This window comes from Mustela putorius, unplaced genomic scaffold (assembly GCF_011764305.1).
Source record: "Mustela putorius furo isolate JIRA1106 unplaced genomic scaffold, ASM1176430v1.1 tig00000224_pilon_pilon_pilon, whole genome shotgun sequence".
In the NCBI taxonomy this organism is placed as follows: domain Eukaryota; kingdom Metazoa; phylum Chordata; class Mammalia; order Carnivora; family Mustelidae; genus Mustela; species Mustela putorius.
In genome coordinates this window covers 8,839,445-8,859,176 of record NW_025421321.1, presented here as the reverse complement: position 1 = coordinate 8,859,176, position 19,732 = coordinate 8,839,445, and the positions used below count along the sequence as shown (strand labels likewise).

The following is a 19,732-nucleotide window of genomic DNA, read 5'->3' as shown; positions in this document are numbered from 1 at the left end:
TTTTTTAAAAAGATTTTATTTATTTATTTGACAGAGAGAGATCACAAGTAGGCATAGAGGCAGGCAGAGAGAGAGAGAGGAGGAAGCAGGCTCCCTGCTGAGCAGAGAGCCTGATGCGGGACTCGATCCCAGGACTCTGAGATCATGACCTGAGATCATCACTGAGCCACCCAGGCACCCCCCTTGCTCACATTTTAGATAGGTTTTAAAAATATTAGCAAACTACTGCAGGAATGTTGCTTTAAGCCTCAAGACCATTCTGCTTATTCTTTATGTTATTAAAATCCCTGCCTGCAGCGAAAGTAGAACATTTGGTCTCTCAATTAAATTTCATTAATCTACCAATTAATCATGGCTGTTTGGCAATTACCCAGAATGGGAAGGCATTCCGGGACACCCTCTGGAAAGGATACCACCACAGCGTGAGGAAACCGCCTTGTCCCTGAGTACATATGTTCCCAAACAAACGGCACTGATTCCAGGTAAGATGTGAAGAGCAACACTGAATGGGCTCATCTGGGCTCCACCCTGTGTGGGAAAGGGACCTTGAGGAAGGTGTTGAATTTTTTTTTCTACACGTTTTCTAAAATGGGTCTAAAAAATTTAAATGTGCTAGAAAAATGTCTGACACATAACAAGTGGCCCCTCTTGCTGTCTGTTGTTATCACAGAGGCACGACACGGGAGTGTGGCGGAAACAGTCATCCCAGGATGCAGCTGGGGGGGCGGTGAGCTTCTGTGAATGGTGGTAAAGGTCAGAAGTATGGGAAGGGGGGCAATGAGAAGGGGTAAATGCACATGCAGGCGCTGTCATATTCAAGAGAAGAAGGAGAGGGAGTGGGAGGGTAGTGGCTACAGAGCACACACAAACACAAGTTTGAGCGGCATCTTCTCAAGTCGATGGCCCTCCAGATGGGCACAGCCCAAGGGGTTCTTGCAAAGGGCAGTGGGAACAAGGCCTACGGAGGAACCTAAAGGCCAATATGGGAGGTTTGTGCATGCTGCAGATTTTTGAGCTGCACTGTGAAAACCTGGACCCCGTGTCCTGTAGAGAACACGAATTAGAATGTGGGGCATAGGAGGGGCCAAAGGAGAAAGAGAAAAGAGGCAGCAGGCCAGTATATCTCTCCTGCATGAACTCGGCTCCCTCCGGTGGAAGCCAGAGGCTCTGGCTACAGCCCTTCCTCCCCTCCTGCCTGCCACTGTCCGATCATCACACCAAGCCCAGGGGTGATCAGTGGGTCTCCCACTTCCAGGACACTGACAAGAGAGCCTGGCTGAGTTCCCAGGGCCTGTGGCAGGTGAACAGGCATATCATGAAGGGGCCCGGGGCTGAAAGATAAAAGGAACTGAAAAGGTCCTCCAAGCTCTCGCCTGTGGCTATCGTCACAAGAAGGATCGGGAGGCTGGCAGCCGAGGGAGAGGGTATGAGTCCCCAGTCTTGGCCTTGACCCATCGGCTGATGGGACCCCTGCTGGGCTGGACATGCTGGTAAGCCTTGTCTAGGTCTAACACAAAGTCACATGGGAGAGAGACACAGGATTGTGAAGCATTTCGATGCGAGTGTGCGGTAAAGTGTGTTGGTATTTCGTAAGGGTTTGGCACGTTTTCGGAATGATTCTGGCTGTCTGCCCAGCTCTGAGTTTCCTGTTCATAGCTCCCTGCATGTGTCACTGCTGAGGATTAAAGCCCCCATAGGCTCTGACACACACGTCACTCAGAGTCTCCTTTCAGCTGCGGCAAAACTGGGTCGCCTGACAAGACGTGAGGGACTCTCTCGTGCTGCGCAGACCAGATCCAAAGCTGTTTGGAAAAAGAAAAGAGGAATTAGCAAGTCTTTCCAGGGCTGTCTTCAGAATTCACTTTTGCTTTTAAGAACCAACGTCAATTCAGCTGACTTATTGGGGGAAAGAAACTGCTGTGGATTTACCCTCCAAGTCACCGCCTCCTGCGAGGCTAGCCATCTCCAAATGTCCCCAAGATGAAGAAAGGAGATGGTAAGATGATTAACTGCACTTCTGGTTTTTGTTCCCCTATTTCCTCCTCGTTTTCTTTTTGCGTATTTCTACACCGATGAAAGATTTGGGAGGGACAAACGGACTTTGATAAAACTGATCATGTGATGCTGTTTGTTGAAAACAGGATTTTAAGAATTTCTTGAAATTATGTGGCTCTGTAGGCACATTTAATCTTAAGATGTGTCTGGGAGTCATATTAAAAGATCAACTATGATAATGTATGTTTTACTCTATGGAAGATTAATTATGAAAGATATGGGAAATATATTTTATAACTATATACTACTTAAGAGCCGTAAATAGGGGCATGACGTTTGGTAAATCGTGAAGTTTAAGTGAAGGGTATTGTAAATAAGAATTTCTTTAAAATGCTGCTGATGTTTGAATTAGAATCTTAGAATGCAAATTGATCCATTTGCATTAAGCTTTGTCTGTTTGAGAGGGGCACAATCTGGCCCGATGTTTGATGACCGAAGGATTGCCTTACTATTAACAGACACGCATTGGTTGCATTTAAAGTTATAATGTGTTGTACTAGCAAGGCTTATATGTGCTTCTTCCAGTGAAGGCTTAAAATGTCATTCCTGAGGCTTTACAAATATTACTCCCAGAGCTGTAGGGAGAACTCGGAAGAGATGATTGTCCAGTATTTCTTTATTGGATGTGCCTGACTTCCATAATCCTATGAGTAGCGTTTCTGTGGGAAAGAACAAGAAAATGGGAGAGAATCTGGAAGATTAAAGATAGGAAATGAGAACACAAAAAAGAAAGCAAAATGAGCTTTACTGTTCAATGCAATTCAATTCAATTGACAACTCCTAACTTTTATGCAAAATGCTCATTGGCACTATGGTGAAGAGGGCTCGGGGAGCAGGGTTAGGGAGGATGTTTTCAGATGGTGCAGCTGGTCTGTGAATCCCGCTATTCACCTACGGGCCTCTGGGGACCACCGCTTGTACTGGAGGCCAAGAGAAAGGTTGTGCTCTCTGGAAATGTGTGGATCTCTTGGGGGAAAGTAAGTAGATAAGGCTGCCCACAAGGAGCAGGGAGTACTTCTTGAGATGAATTTAATCTTCTTAATTCTGGTGATGAATTTAAAGAGATGCTTATTGCCTTTCTCAAGTCAGCAGAAGGCTGCTCATTTTCTTTCCCCTAACACCTTCTGGGCACATGCTTGCTCCCTTACTTAGGAGAAAACCTTGCCGGCATGCTGGAGGAATGGCTGAAATTCACTTCCAAAAACATCCCTTGCGAGACTGACAGGATTAGCATATCCTCACTGTCAGAAATAAAATAAAGGACATATAGACCAATAAATAAGATGGAAGATAAAAAACCTATCATCGTGAGAGAAAGGCCAATTTCTTTCTACAAAAATTGTTTGATCACATTATACAATTTATTAAGTCATGTTGTTAGATATCGGCGTGTTTTGTTTTCTATTATCAACATTCCAGAACTAATGTACTTAAAATGAAAATGTTGTGTCTCTTCTTGATTATTTCCTTGGACTAGATTTCCAGAGGGAATAGGGTCAAAGGGCATGAGCATTTTTGAAGCTCTTGATCCATGCCACTAGACTTAATCTAGGAAAGTGCTATTAATTTACACTCCCTCCAGCACTGCATGAATACCATTTTACCACACTTTCACCAACATTGGGTTTTGACTTTTTTTTTTTTTTAATAAATGTGCTAATCTGATAACTGGCAAAGCCTGTTTTGTTGTTTTGATTTGTTTTAAGGGAACCCTTTGCAGAACTTTTACACTTCCTATTCTGCCCTCTTTGGGTTCAGATTCTTGTCTTTTTTGGTTGTGTACATCAAAGCAATCATTTCTTACAGTAACTTATGCCAACCTAATTTCTGGGGACTTTGACCTCATTTGATGTCGCTCAGCAGGCCTGCTGAGAGCGTGGGGAATCAAATGCTTTTGCTCTTTCTACCATTTGAACAACCCAGGACAAAACTCAGTCTTTTATTTCCTTTTTGTCTATAAAATTTGAAGATAAGGATTGACGTTTCATCCCACTACACGATTGTACTGGGAACAGAGATGAGACAGAGGAACGTTCTTTGAACAGAAAAAAAGTGAAAAATATAAAACAGTACAATTGTGATTGCTTGTTCTTACGAAGTTTATTTATATTCTCACCTTATAAAGTATGTCGTGTTTGGAGAACTGCATGCTGAAATTTTGACAATGTGTTCTAATTATAGACTTAGAAACTGTGTGTGTGTGTGTGTGTTGTAACATATTTTTTAGTTCTTGGAGTCAGCCCTAGTATTCGGTATATTCTAGCAGTACATGGAGATATTTTAGATTGAAGGTGGCTTCTATTTTGTTGCTTACTTATCTCACTTGCGTGCAGGACAGCACGCCATTCTTCTTTATTGTGTTGTTGTTGACCACTTGCTTTGCTCAGTTCCCCTTCTCAAAGGTGGGACCTGTTTTATTTGTGTTACTCTCTCCAGGGCCCCGTTCGGGTCTGATACCGAGGGGGGCTCAATGAACGTTTTTTGAATGAGTCCACAGAAGGGAGCTGAGAACATTGTTACCTAATTCTTCATGGAAAGGAATTTCTTAAAAAGGAATCACAGAAGATTTTGAAAATGGAGATTTTCTGTGGCAAATTGATTTATTTAATTTCATTTGGGCTGGTTTCCATTTTAATTGAATGAACATTTAAAGCTCTTAATGGATATTAAGCAAATGAATACAAGCCAAGGGTAGAACCAGGAAAATGGAGATCATAGACTTGTGAGTGTAAGTCGCATGGACTTGGTATGAATATGATATGTGTTACAGTGTTTCATTCTGACCCCCAGCTCAGTGCTACGCTGTTGAATCAGAACCAAACTGATGCTTAGCGATGATGTGAACTTGGTGCCGAATAAATAATAATGATGGCTAATACTTAATAGAGCACTTGACTATATGTGAGGTATGGTTCTAAGTGCCTCATGTGTGAGGTAGTCATTGTTACGATCTTATTTTGCAGATTAAGAAACTGAAGTGCAGAGAAGTGATGTGCCCAAAGTCACACCAGTAGTTGGTGCACAGCTGGGATTCACCACGCAGTCTTACTTAGAGTCCACAGGTTGGTGAGGGTAGGTTTGAGTGAACTCTAGAGACAATGGCACATAGGTTTGGGACAACTGATGATGTTTGTGCTGTTCACTTGAGTATATAGTCACCATTCATTGAGTTCGCACCAAAGAATACATGCTGATCTAAGTTCTTATGTCTAATCTGTTCACAATCTTGCAAGACTGGTATCATTATACCTGCTCAAGGACAAAACCAACTGAGACTCTGAGAAGCTCAGTAAGTGGCCAAGAGGTGATGAGATGAGCTAGGGATTAGTGAAGCCCATCAATCTATATCAAGTGTATTAAACTTCTTAGCCTATGTGCTGCACTGGACGGTTGAGTGCTGATGTGCTTGGTTCTTCATCCAAAAGTGCTGAGTCCATTTCTATATTTGGAGGTGCTAGGCCTAGAAACTCAGTCAATGCAGCCCCTCACTTTGGAATTTTGGGGAGATGGGGGTGCTCTGCCTTGGTCTCTCTGAATCTATGTGGGCCATTATGAAATGGTACCTGAAGTTGATTTTCAGGCCAACATTCCCTGGCAGGATCATCCAATTTATTACCTCATTCTAGACACATTGATATTCAATATGCAGGGACACTTTCCTTATAGGTTTCAACCACCAAGCACCCAATTCTACACCAAGATTGTTCAAAGAATGTCTCCAAGGAAGATGGGACAGAGTAAAGCAAGTTCTAGCTTAGGAGAGGGGGGCTGGCTCCGTTTTCGCCTGGGAAGCTTACCTATCTTCTTTTTGTTTAGTTTTTCAATTAGAAGATGAGTATGAGAATATAATTTAAAATAGTATTTTACACAATTTTCTATTAAACTTTTCAGTAAGATTTTGAAATTTAAAAATATTTTTCAACAAGGGGAGCCTGGGTGGCTCAGTTGGTTAAGCATCTGACTCTTGATTTCAGCTCATGTCTTGATCTCAGGGTGGTAAGTTCAAGCCCTATGTTGGGCTCCACACTGGGCATGGAGCTTACTTTAAAAAAATTATTTTATCAACAAATAACATGTAAAAGGTTATTCAGTGAAATCTTTCCTCTCACTTCTTCTCAGACATCTCTTTCCCAACCAGTAGACATCTCTTTCCACCAACAAGTAGCTGAGTAACTGTTAATAATTTTTTCTACCTTTTCTACCCTGTATTTGGGTTCTCCAGAGAAATAGGACCAACAGGAAATAGATACATCAATCTTCTATTGGTTTTATAGGTAAAATCAGGCATATCATTGGGCTATTTTGAGAAATAGAGAGAGAGAAGAGATTATAAAATATTGGCTCATGTGGTTATGGGGGCTGAGAAGTCCCATTGTCTGTTGTCTTCAAGCTATAGACCCAGGAAAGGAGGTGGCCCAGTTCCAGGGCTTGGGAGCTTTAGAGCTAAAGGTGTGGATTCTAATCCATATCTGAAGGCATGAGAACCAGGAACACAAAAAGAAAATACATGTCTCTGCTCAAGTAGTCATGAAGAGTGAGTTGAACCTTTCTCTGCCTCTTTGTTCTATTTCAACCTTCAAGGGATTGGATGATGCCTGATTTACTCAGCTCAAAGGCCTGTTTCATCCAGAAATCCCTTCATAGACACACACCAGCTCAGGCAAATAGATTCATAAAATAAGCCATCACATACCCTAATGGTTTATACTCTTCTGCACCCTGTTCCATATCTGCATTTAACAAGGTGTATTTTTAACCTTTCAGTGGACTTTTAAGTTGTTTGCAATCTTTTGCTATTACAACCAGTGTTGCAATGAATAACAGCCTCACCTGTGTCATTTTGCAGAAGTGCACACAAACATGTTTATTTGCTCAATTCCTAGAAGTGGAATTGCAGGTCAAAGACTTGGACATTTGTGATTTTGATATGTATTTCAAAACTGCCCATCCACCTCCCACCTGGTTATAATAGATAATACTTCTGGGAATGTTTGAGAGCATGTTTCCCCATGCTCTTGTCAACACAGTATGCTAGCCAACTGGTTCTTATTTGACTTTTGTGGTCTTTTGTGGGAAGAAGTTAAGTCAGTGTGCTTTTTAAATTTTCATATCTCATTTCATCATGGAGGTTTCTTTATTTAGGCTTTATTTTTTGACAGCAGTTTTAGGTTCACAGCAGATTTGAGGGGAAGGTATAGAGGTTTCACATATAAGTTCTTCCCTCCATTATCGACATGCTCCCCAACATTAGTTACAGTTCATGGACCAACACTGACACATCCTTATCACCCAAAGTCCATGGTTGATAGTAGGGTTCTCTCTCAGTGTTGTGCCATTTATGGGTTTAGACAAGTATGTAATAACATGCATACATCATTATGATATCATACAGAGTTTTCTATTGCCCTAAATGTCCTCTGTGCTGTACCTATTCATTCTTCCCACTCCCAGCTGAAAACCCTGGCAACTACTGATTTTTTTACTACTGTCTTCATAGTTTTGTCTTACCCAGAATGCCATATGGTTAGAATCAAGCAGTGTATAGTCTTTTCAGCCTGGCTTCTTTTATTTTGTAGAATGCGTTTAAGTTTCTCCTCTATGACTTTTCATGGCTTGATGGCTTCATTTCTTTTTAGCACTAAATAATATTCCACCATCTGGATGTACACGGTTTATTTATCCATGAATCTACTCAATAATATGTTGGTTGCTTCCAAGTTTGGGCAATTATGAATAAAGCTCCTATAAATAGCTATGTTCAGGTTCTTGTGTGGATATAATTTTCAGCTCTTTTATGTAAATACCAAGGGGCACAATTTCTGGATTGTGTGGTAGGTCTGCTTTTAGTTTCGCAAGAAACCAACTATCTTCCAAAGTGGTTGTGCCATGCTGCATTCCTACCTGTGATGAATGAGAGTTCCTGTAGCTCCATATCCTCACCAACATTTGATGTTGTCGATGTTCTGGATTTTGGCCATTCTAATAGGTGTGTAGCAATATTAGGATTGTTTTAAAAACTGTTTGTGATCATAACTTTTGGTTTACCCAGTGATTATTTTTTGAAGCCTTGCTGGGTGCCTAGCCATGGGATGCCATAGTGGGTGAGGGTGGTCTAGTTGCTGCCTGCAAAGGCCACACAAAACATCGGGGCAGTAGCATGTATTATACCTGTTGTGATTAGCACCATGAAAGAGACAGGCCAGTGCCAAGAAGGTTACTGATGAGCTGAGATCTGCCTTAGCCTGGTGATAGGAGTCTGGTTGAAGAGCAGGAGTTCTGAGGCACACAGGTGGAGGGTAGAGAGAACAGCAATGTAGAGCCCTGTTGAAGGAGCAAAAGAAGGTATGTACAGGGCTGACCAGGTGTGTGCATGGGGGGTTAGAGGTGAGCTTGGAGACAGGGGCAGGGGGGCAGATCACTGTGGGCATTTGGGGCCACTGTCAAGATGCTGGAATTTATTCTGAATTTCAGATAGTCTTCAGTCATGGGCTGGAAAGATGGTGGCAGAGTCTGTAAAATCCTACCCACATAGACCATAAATGCTTACCTGGATGATGGACATTACAGGGAGAAGTCATTGTATTTGGCACAAGAGATGGTGACATCGGTGACATCTGGTAGAGGGCTGGTGCCCGCCTACACTTCACTCTTTGTCTAGCCTTAAATTCCTGTGTGTGTGACAAGTGACAAAAGCTCAGTCTAAACATGGCCATAGAGACGTACCACTAATACACATTCTACCTCTCCCAGAGATAAAACTCAGTTTACCAAGGCCTTTCTCTTTCATTATCTCACACCTTACTGAATTAACTGATCATTTTGACAAGTGTCGTTATTGCATGTCCAGGCTAGGCTAAGCCTAGTGCTCAGTGCCCCTGAGAGGAAGAAGAAGAAGAGGTGGGAGGGAAAATAGAAAGATTTAGAAAATGAGCAGCATCTTACAGTCTAGTTTTGAGACCAAGTCAAATGTCAGCAACCAAAAGGAAGGCAGGAAAGAAATAGCAAAAGGGCCCGGTCACTTCTGGATTCTAGATGAGAATTCTGGCCTTGCACTGTGGGTCACTTGTGTGCCCTGAGCATCTGCTTGGTGCTGGGGAGCCCTCTGGGCACTGGCGCTTCTCCCACATCCTGCCCTGGAGGTGCAGGTAGGGTTATCATTCTACCTCTAGAGATGAAGAATTGAGAGCTTTCCTCAAGACCACTGAGTGGGCCAGGGACAGAGTGGGACTGTCCTCTGAGCACTGAAGCCATGGCTATCTGTGCTCCAGAATGGAGCAAATTCCTAAGTTTTATTGTCTGGGGAGATCTCTGGGGAGAGGGTTTCTCTCCACTGTGTATCCTCTTTTGCTCTGGTCCCTCTGGTTCCATTCTTATGGGACTGCTTTGCTTATGAGTCTGCAGTGCTGGGAAGGCCCTTCAGAAGGGGTGTGGATGGACCACAGCCTCAGTAGCCTGATGGTAAGGCTAGAAACCAAGAAGTTCTTCCATCTTGTGAAGAAACACAGGGACCTGGGACAGAGTATTGATGACTGGGTGGGCACTCAGGTTCTATCTCCATGGCACAAGCAGTCATTTGTGGCCAGAGAAGAGTGGGGATTTGTGTGTGTGTGTGTGTGTGTGTGTGTGTGTGTGTGTGGCATCTGGAATGAAGATTCCAGGATCTCTTGGCCCGTGGAAAAGGCATGAAGGGATGCAGGTTTCTGTGGACATAGGAACATGGAAGTAGGAAACAGGAAGAATATGAGGTCAGCTTCTTAACTTAAGCTCAGGCAACCTCTCCTGGTCCAGGGAAAAGATGGCAGGTTTGCTTCTGATAGGAAAGGACTCCTCATGTGATTTTTAGATACTCAACCCAAACAGAATTGTCCAATCAAAAACAAAGTAGGACAGGGGATTATTAAGTGAGAGTGACAGGTAAGAAAGGTAGCAAAAGGAGTTTTTACCAAAAAAAGAAAAAAAAAGTCCAGAGACATATTTGTAAAATTTGAAATGTGCCTGTGTTAATCATGACTGAAATAAATATTTTAGGATTTCTGGATTTTTAGGCTTTTGTTTTTCTTACATTTGTGCTCAGTTGGTCCAAAACAATGGCATGGTTTGCTTTAAAAACTAAAATTTCAGGAAGGATTTTAGCAATTTTGATGTCTGAAGCTGTCAGGCATTCCTGAAATGAATGAATGAATGAATGAATGAACGAATGAGCCACTGAATGAATGATATTTCTCTATAACTAGGTGATGGCATGTTTGTGTCTTTTGTGGATGTCTGCCTCTTTCTATAGTTTGAGGGGAAAATTATGGGATGTGAATGTGCTTATAAATTATCCCATCTTGTTTCTAAGGAGGCTGAACCTCTTGACAATGTGTCCCTTCTTGGCTGACAATGAATTCCATCTTGGCTTTTGATGACAGTAGCCACTCAGTCATTTTTGCCAATAGCATATTTCAACATGGGCCACAAAACCTACACATTCCAAAGCCATGAGTGCACCTACCCCCAGATTGATGTGGTTTCTCTAATTCTATTCTCGGAGTTAATGAGAGGGTAGCACTTGACTGGAAATCCTGGGGTAACTTTTCATAGATCTTTTATTATCTGTAACTTCATTTGCTGGTCTCTTGATCTCTTTGCTGTCGGCTGACTAGAGTCGCTCCATCCTGGGAGTACCAGGCTGACTAGCAGTTGCTCCATCCTGGGAGTACAACAGTGAACACCCTGCTGCCTCCCTGCCCCCACCCCCACCCCCACCCTGATCTGTCTCCTGCCCATGATTGCTGCCCGTGATGTTACCTGTGCTTCTGATATAGATTTGGACCGAGGGAGACAGAGACCCAGAGATAGCAGGTGGTTTCTCAAGATGGTAATAGCTGGTTAATAGAATCAGGTTATGAACCTGTGTCTGTTGGGCTCCCAAACTTCTTTGTATTGCATTGTGCCGAAATGGTGAAGAAGGGAAACACAAGTGTATGGAATTGCTCTTTTTCTGATGTAGATGAAGTAGTTATGTTTTCATGAGTGTTGACCTTTTTCAGAGTTTGTTCACAAGAAGCCTCCCTCCTTCTACCTCTGATGGGAATTTATCATCCAAATTGGCTCATGCTATCTGTAAGCTATCTTTTTTATAATTTATTTATTTTTTTCAGCGTAACAGTATCCATTGTTTTAGCACCACACCCAGTGCTCCATGCAATCCGTGCCCTCTCTAATACCCACCACTTGGTCTCCCCAACCTCCCAGCCCCGCCCCTTCAAAACCCTCAGATTTTTAAAAAAATATTATGTGTGCGGGTTATTTTCTACCCTCTGAAATGGTCAGTAGATAATATTTAAACTAAATTCAATACAAATGAAATATATGTAATAGCAAAGTACAAATTAACTTGATAACTATTTCTCTGGAAAGCATCAACAGATGGTGCCTGAAGTAGGTGGGAGAAACCTGGTTTCACAAATAGTATCATCTCTCCATTGAAGAATCATCTGTATATCAAAAGGTTACTGATAACAGGTGTTGGCAAGATTGTAGAAAAAGGGAAGCCCTATGCACTGTTGGTGGGAATGTAAATTGGTATAGTTACTACCAAAAGTAGTATGGACGTTCCTCAAAAAATTAAAAGTAGAACTACCAAATGATCCAGCAGTCTCACTTCTGTGTGCATATCCAAAGGAAATTAAAACAAGATCTTGAGGCCATATCTTCACTCTATGTTTATCGCAGCAGTATTCACAATAGATGAGGTATGGACATGACCTCAATATTCGTCCACAGGTGAGTGGATGAAGAAGATGTGGCACATATATGCAATGGGTTATGATTCAGCCATGAGAACAAAAGAAATCCTGCCATATACAATGACATGGATGAAGCTTTAGGGCATTAGGTTAAGTGAAATAAGCCAGACAGAGAAATACAAATACTGTATGAAACTGCATCTATGTGAAGTCTAAAAAAGCTGAACTCAGAGCAACAGAGCAGAGTGGTGTTACCAGGGGCTGAGGGGAAATTCAAGGGACATGGAGGCATTTTGATCAAAGAATAAAAACCTCTGGTTATGAGATTGGCAATTTTCAGGATCTAAGGTACAGCATGGTGATTATGGCTAATATATTGTATTAAATATTTGACAGTTGTCAAGATAGTGGATCTTAAATGTTCTCACCACAAAAAAGAAGTGGCAATTATGTGTTGTGTTGAAGGTGTTAGCTCAGGCTAATCATTTTGCAATATATAGATGTATCAGATTAACACCTTGCATACCCGAAATTTACACAGCGTTATATTGATATACATACATATTATATAGTTACATTGATGTACATATATGTATAATGTAGCTGGGAGTGCAAAGATTCATGGGATTTCTTTCCCAGAAGGAAAATACATGGTTATAATCAGTGATAGAATGTGTGCTTAGATTTCATTGATTTAAAAAATCTAGTGTGAACTTGACATGATTACCTCTTTTGAATACATTTCCCCCAAGGATGAAACATTTCTCTAGATTAGTACAGTGGGTTCCTGAGCTGATTCACAAGGAGAAAGGGAGGTTACAGTTTTGCTATTGTAATAATGTGGGAAATTACACCCAACATCTCTCACCATGCTCAAGTGTTTATCATTAACCTCAAATTCTGAGGTTTATTTAACAGCAAGATCAGAGTTCTAAACTTCTTTTTTCCGCATTGAAATTGCTTAGAATGCTGGTAAGATAATGTGACAAGTGTACAGAAACTATGTGCATAGGAAAGTGAAAAATGCCACAGGGAGTGAGGTAGGGGGAGGAGAAGGGGTGGTGGAGATGGGTACTTCCCTGAGTCTGGAACTGATGTCCAAATTATAGCTTACTGTTTTAGGGAAACCTGTTGTGTGTTCCTGAGGTTGAACTGTCCCTTTCTTTGCCTGGCCACAGTCTACTGGGGCCCTGTAGAAAATGGGTTTTGCTGTGTTAGTGAACCACACAGTTTTGTCAAATAGAATAAAGGTCTGCTGCATAGGGTTACCCTCTACCATCTAGACCAGCGGTCATCAGTCCTGGCTACATGTTGGAATCACCTGGAGAGCTTTAAAACAATTACTGATGGCCCCACCATGGGAGGTTCTGATGTGATTGCTCTGGGTCTCAGCATAGCGATTTAAAAAAAACTCACCAGGTGGTTGTTACCATGCAACCAGTGTAACCTGGGTTGGGAACCGCTGACCTGGGAAGGAGACAGCCATAAATTCAGTAAACTACCGAGTAAACAAGAAGCTGGCTAGAACAAGGCTGTCCAGAGCGATTGTCAAATCCTACCTGCTGGGGGAATTTAGGTCCATTTCCCAGAATACCTTGTCCACAGAAGTTATTAAAGCCTCTCTCTGTCCCACCCATGTGGTTTGAATTTTCTAAGACATGGTGGGCCTTAGTGGTGTAACTGTAGTCGCTGTCATTTACTTAACAAAGATGTAAACGTCTGCTCAGTTGAAGCTACAGTCAGAGAAAGAGCCTATCTTTACGCATTTGAGTATTAGGGGAGTGAAGAGCTCCTGTAAAATGAAATTGGGGGTTGCCAGTGACATCAGAGGCAGGGAGGTGAAGCCAAGGGTTCAGGGGAGCGGGAGAGAGTCCCCCATTTCCCCTGGTTGGAGGGGTGGGGAAACCCTAGAAGGCTCCTGTGGAAGGAGTACACAGTATTTGGGAAGGACTTGGAAGGGTGGGAAGGAACTCTTGAGCTGGAGGAGGAAGGGTGACATTTTAGGGGGAGGGTAAGAAGCAGCCTCTGGGGGAGCTGGCAAGGAGGCAAATGTTCGCAAAGAGAATCTGGGGAGAGCAAGGTGGTTCTGGGACCTGAAACCCAGTGATCTGGCTTTGTCCCAGGGTCTGTGGGGGACCCAGCATGGCAGGCTTTGACTGCCAACGTTGAAGCAAAGGGCAAGAAGCAGCTTGCCTAGTATTACTTATTCTGCAAACCTGGATTGTTTGGAAGAAAAGGGTGTTTTGGTCTAACCATCTGTTTTGAGGAGGTGAGAAAGAAGCCCACGTAGGTTACACAGGCCAGTTATACATTGACAGGTGGATGTATTGCATTCAGGTGGTTCAAACTTTAATCCCCTTTTCTCTAACTTCTACTGCCTCCTTTGTTCCTCCTGCCGAAGAAATTTAAGAACTTCCCCCTTTCCACACCCCTCCTACACCCGCATGAACTTGTCTCTAAAATTTTAATATAAGAATTCCATCAAATGACATCTTGTTCTTGAAGGGATGGACTGTATGCTCTTTGTCATTTGTGGAAGTACAAATCAGAACTTCTACACTAACTTCTACACAAATCAGTTAATATTTGATTCCTCAGCAGTGAAAAAACAAGATTAGGTATGGCCATTAATAGGTTTGAAGGTAGCATGGTATTTATGTAACAAATTGGGGGCACATTGGTTGTTAAGTAATTATGGCAACTACTTTTTTTCTTCGTCTTCTTTTCAAAATACAAAAATAAAATGTAAAGGTAAGCTAGATTTTGAAATAAATGACCAATACACATCATTCAAATGATGTTTCTGGATTAATTTCATTGCATCCAAATAATCTTCAGTGTATTTTGGGAATTTTATTTATAAGAAAGTCGGTAAGTGCTGTTAGTGCATCAGCCTAGAAGGGGGGTAGATATGACTCTCCTTATAGCTGAGATCACTTCTAAGTTTGACATTAAGGTGTCAAAGTATTTACTGAGTGCTTTGCCTTGTTGCACATGTTGGAGGGTACAAAAAAAAAATTAAAAAGAAAATAAAGAGGATGGTCATTGTCCCGAAAACCTTTCGAATTTGCTTTTTTCTCTCCCTTTCTCCCATTGAAAGGAACAAGGGAAATCAGAAAATCATGTTAGCAGACATTTCTATTTAATCCTAGTGTGTTTATGACCAGGTGACATTTTTCTTTTCTTTTTTTTTTATTTCAAATTTTAGTTTAAATTCTAGTCAGTTAACATATGGTGTGACATTGGTTTCAGGGGCAGAATTTAGTGTTTCATCACTTACCTATAACACCCGCTGCTCATCATAGCAGTGTCCTCCTTGATGTCATCATCCATTTAGCCCATCCCCCACCCACCTCCCTTCAGCAACCCTCAGGTTGTTCTGAAACGAGAGGCTCTCAGGCTTGCTTCTCTCTCCTTTCTTTTCTTTCCCATATGTTCATCTATTTTGTTTCTCTAATTCCACCTATGAGTGAAATTGTATATTTGTCTTTGCGTGACTTATTTTTTCTGTTTGTTTTGTTTTCTTTTTAATTAAATTTATTTATTTTCAGCATAACAGTATTCATTATTTTTGCACCACACCCAGTGCTCCGTGCAATCCGTGCCCTCTCGAATACCCACCACCTGGTCCCCCGACCTCCCACCCCCCCCGCCCCTTCAAACCCCTCAGATTGTTTTTCAGCATGACTTATTTTGATTAGCATTGTACTCTCTGGCTCCATCCATGTCATTGCAAATAGCAAGATTTCATTTCGTCTTATGGCTAAGTAATATTCCACTATATATAAATATACATAAATAAAAAAAATATATATATATTTATTTATATTTATCCGTAGACAACACATTTGGGCTCTCTCCATAGTTTGGCTATTGTTGATAATGCCATTATAAACCTCAGGGGGCACGTGCCCCTTCAAATCTGTATTTTTGTATCCTTGGGTAAATACCTGGTAATACAATTGCTATCTTAAAGTGGCTCTATTTTTAACTTTTTGAGTAACTTCCATACTGTATTCCAGAGTGGCTACACCAGTTTGCATGCCTACCAACATTGTAAGAGGGTTCCCCTTTCTCTGTATCCTCACCAATACCTTTTGGTTCCTGTGTTGCTGATTTTAGCCATTCTGACAGGTATGAGCTGGTATCTCATTGTAGTTTTGATTTGTATTTCCCTGATGATGAGTGATGTTGAGCATCTTCTCATGTATCTGTTGGCCATCTGCATATCTTCTTTAGGAAAATGTCTATTCAAGTCTTCTGCCCATTTTTAAACTGGATTATTTATTTTTTGAATGTTGAGTTTGAGAATTTCTTTATATATTTTGAATACTAACCCTTTATCATCTATGTCATTGGCAAATATCTTCTCCCATTCCATAGGCTGGAAAGGTTTTGTTGACTGTTTCCTTGGCTGTGCAGAAGCTTTACATTTTGATGATATCCCAATACTTTGTTTTTACTTTTGTTTCTCTTTGCCTCCTGAGATATGTCTGGAAAGAAGTTGTTATGGTGGAGGTCAAAGAGGTTGCTGCCTATGTTTTCCTCTAGGATTTTGAAGGTTTCCTGGCTCATATTTAGATCTTTCATCCATTTTGAATTTATTTTTTTGTATAGTATATGAAAGTGGCCCAGTTTCATTCTTTTGCATGTAACTGTCCAGTTTTTCCAACACCATTTGTTGAAGAGACTGTCTTTTTTCCATTGGGTATTCTCTCCTGCTTAGTTGATGATTAGTTGACCATAAATTTGTGGATCCATGTCTGGGTTTTCCATTCTGTTCCATTGATCTATGTGTCTGTTTTTATGCCCATACCACACTGTCTTAATGACTACACAGACTTCGTTTTTCTAGATAAAATTTGCACATCTATATATTATTATTTCTGCTTCTTATTGTTCTCATGTTAATTTGTTATCCCATTGCAATAAATGTTTGACCCAGTTTGAGAGACTCTAGTGATAAATAGGAAAGGGAGAAAAATCACTTCAAAAAGATAATCTTTATTTCCATATGGATCTTAGATACATGACAAAGTAAATATTGTAAACTCTTAGTTTTAACATCTTGGTTTTAAATATTGGACAGTAATGTCCCATATCTCATCAAACCACATGTCCAATTTTGGAAAGGGAAGACCTCCTGACTCTACCCTTGAAATCTTCACACTTTCTTCACTTATCTTTGGGGACCAAAAATAACAATGCAAAGCACCTACCATGGGTAACTACCACAATAATAACTTCACTTGTGCTTTCACCATCCTGGCAAGGTGACAGAGGGGGCCCTGAAGCTGATGCAGTGCATCTGGAAAGAGTAGAGCTGGAGGCATCTTGGCCTCTCTTACCTGTGGGTCAATGCTGTTTGTGGCATCCCCATGTATGGCTGTTTCTCGCTTGGCTCTCTTGTTGATATCATAAAATCAAGTGTTTGCATATATTACTGTTAGTTACCTCTGACTTCTCAGACTATTAAACAGCTGCCAACATTTCTCTTCAGTTAGTTCTGTACTCAAAGTGCTGTCTTTGAGTCTCCATCCTAACTTTCTTCTGGCATGTTCCCTGCTTATTTGTTTATGTAGGTGAGTCTCGCCTTTTGACTTGGGCACTTGAGGCAGCTTATTGTGTGTTTAAATGTATGTCCAAGAGTGTATGGCTCCTTGGGGATGTGTAACAGGGGCTTCTCGGAAATAGCCTTTGTGGGTGGAGGATACTAAGAGGCAGAAAACATTTACTCTGTTCCAAACACTTGAGTTTCAAGAGTTATCCTTACTTATTAAGACTTTGAAAAAGTGCCAAAGCTACTACTTCCTGGGGGTTTTCCATCAAACTCAGTCCTCTGGCATAGTAAAGAATGATTTGCAATGTAGCAAGAACAGAAAAAAAATGTGTATATATATATATATATATATATATATATATATATATACACATTTTGCTCCAAATGAGAGTACAACTCTGGAAGCAAAGAAAACATTTGCTAGAGGATAATGGTAAAAACTGTAATGTCGTGCAGAATTTAGTTTGGATCTTCTTTTCAATAACTCAAGAATAACTAATTACAACATAAGCTCCTTAAGTGTTTCAAAAATATGCCTTTGACCAAGGAGAGTTTCCCCTTGTACTCTCATGTGAAGTTGGAATATTTATCATGGAAACCACCTTGAACTTCTTTTAGTCTATCGAAAATTAGAAAACAAATTGTATGCAGTTATCAAGTTATTATTTCAAACGTAATGGCATCAGATTAACTTCTGGAACTGAAATCCGCTGACACTACCTCAAAAGGCAATTGTAACATTCATTTAAGCCCCAGGTGTTGAGGAAGATGTCAGGTACACCTGGTGCCAGATGTCCTTCTTGGTCTAGCAGGGACAGAATTTGGAGTCTCGGTGGGAATGACATAGTAAGTGCAGACCATTCACTCTTAGCTGTGCAGGTGGATTTTAGTTGGAAATCATTCTCATGGCAGTAAATCATGAGATTTACTGAGAGAACTCTGTAGTGGCTCCTTTGGCAACTCACGTGGACAAAAGGCTTTTTCCTGAATTAGCTCCATTGGAGTTTCCCCCGAGGTCTCAGAGCTTTCAGTTACTACCTCAGTATAAGTAACTTTTACCAGTTTATTTGACTAGATCAACCTTCATCTCCATCATATGGTCCTTCTTGTGAAAATACATCAGTACAGAGACTTTGATGTATGTGTGATGTGAGTGTTGAATGTTGTGTTTGTTGTATGTTTTTAGGGTATATGTTGTATAAATGTGTTTGTGTGTTTGTATATCGTATGTTGTATGGCTGTGTTGTATGACTGTTTTCCATGTGTCATGTGTGTTGCAAAGTGTTGTGTGTGTCTATATTATGTGTGTGTTGTGTATGTGTTGTAAATGTTTTATGTGTTGTGTATGTGTGTGTTGTGGGAGTCCCCAGTGCCTGGCCCGTATTTTAGTGGGTGCTTGGTAAATATTTGTTCCATGAAGAAAAGACACAATTCCTTCATAATTCCATGGAGCTCACTATAGAAACTCACAAATTGGATGGTCAGTTCCCTGAGGAGAAGCTCTACCCTGTGTTCATTTTTCTGTCCTTCAGTGTTATTCTGACAGAGGCAATGCTGGTGTAAGATAAGTAAGTATAGGGGCTCAGATGGGAAATAGATATAGTGTAGCTAACCACAGTCTTGCTCTCAAGCTCAATCTTCCTGAGGCGGACACATTTTCCACATTCAGTTTCTCGTATGCTATAGTTTCCTTCTTTATTATGTTTACTGTCTATTGCCTGTCTGCACCCTAGAGAATGTCAATTTCACATGGGTAGGGGTTTTGTCTCATTTGTTTCCAGATATATCTCAAGTACCTAGAACACTGCCTGCTATGTAGTCTATGTGAAATAACTATTTATTGAATGAATAAATATAATAGAGGAGTTCCAGCATGTTGGGTCCATGTCAAGGTTTTTACCCAAATACAAGTCTTGTCTCAGTCACAATTTATTTTCAATCTCAGTAAGTCTTGGTAGATAGCCTTTCAGGGTTCCTCCCTCTTGTTATTTTTCTGGTCCTCTCCCTATGGTTGTTCTAACACCAATAAGGATTGCTTCCCATGCTGGCATTGTGGACAGGGACCCAACCCAATCTGGCCCTGGTGAGATGTCTTGTTCCACTTTGTCAGTGGTGGCTGTCCTGTCCTTAGGTGCTACATTTTGTCTACTGTGTGTCTATTTGGTGTGACAGGTCTCACCCAGTATGGGCCATGAAGCCAGCCAGTGCTGATAACTCTGAGCCTTGCCACTGTTGCAGGTGTGAGGCCCCTGGACTCTGTCCATTCTCCCAGTGTCAGGAACTCTTGGAGGCCCTTCCCACTCTGCCAGTGGCAACTTGTCAGTTGTGCCATCCTCCTTGCCTAGCCAGAAGCCAGTCTCTGTGTCCCCCTTCTCTGAGAAAATTG

General features: G+C 41.3%; 1 protein-coding gene across 2 annotated transcripts in view; it reads left to right on the top strand.

Annotated features, from left to right (window-relative positions):
• The first annotated feature begins 1,666 nt into the window (after positions 1 to 1,666).
• IL1R1 (interleukin 1 receptor type 1) overlaps positions 1,667 to 19,732 on the top strand; it is a 73,284-nt gene continuing 55,218 nt past the window's right edge. The window contains exons 1-2 of one of the 2 annotated variants that reach the window (XM_004753056.3): positions 1,667 to 1,996; positions 5,019 to 5,117. The gene's annotated coding sequence lies outside the window, so the exon portion shown is untranslated. The remainder of the gene's footprint in view (positions 1,997 to 5,018; positions 5,118 to 19,732) is intronic. The other variant, XM_004753055.3, reaches the window with a different exon arrangement.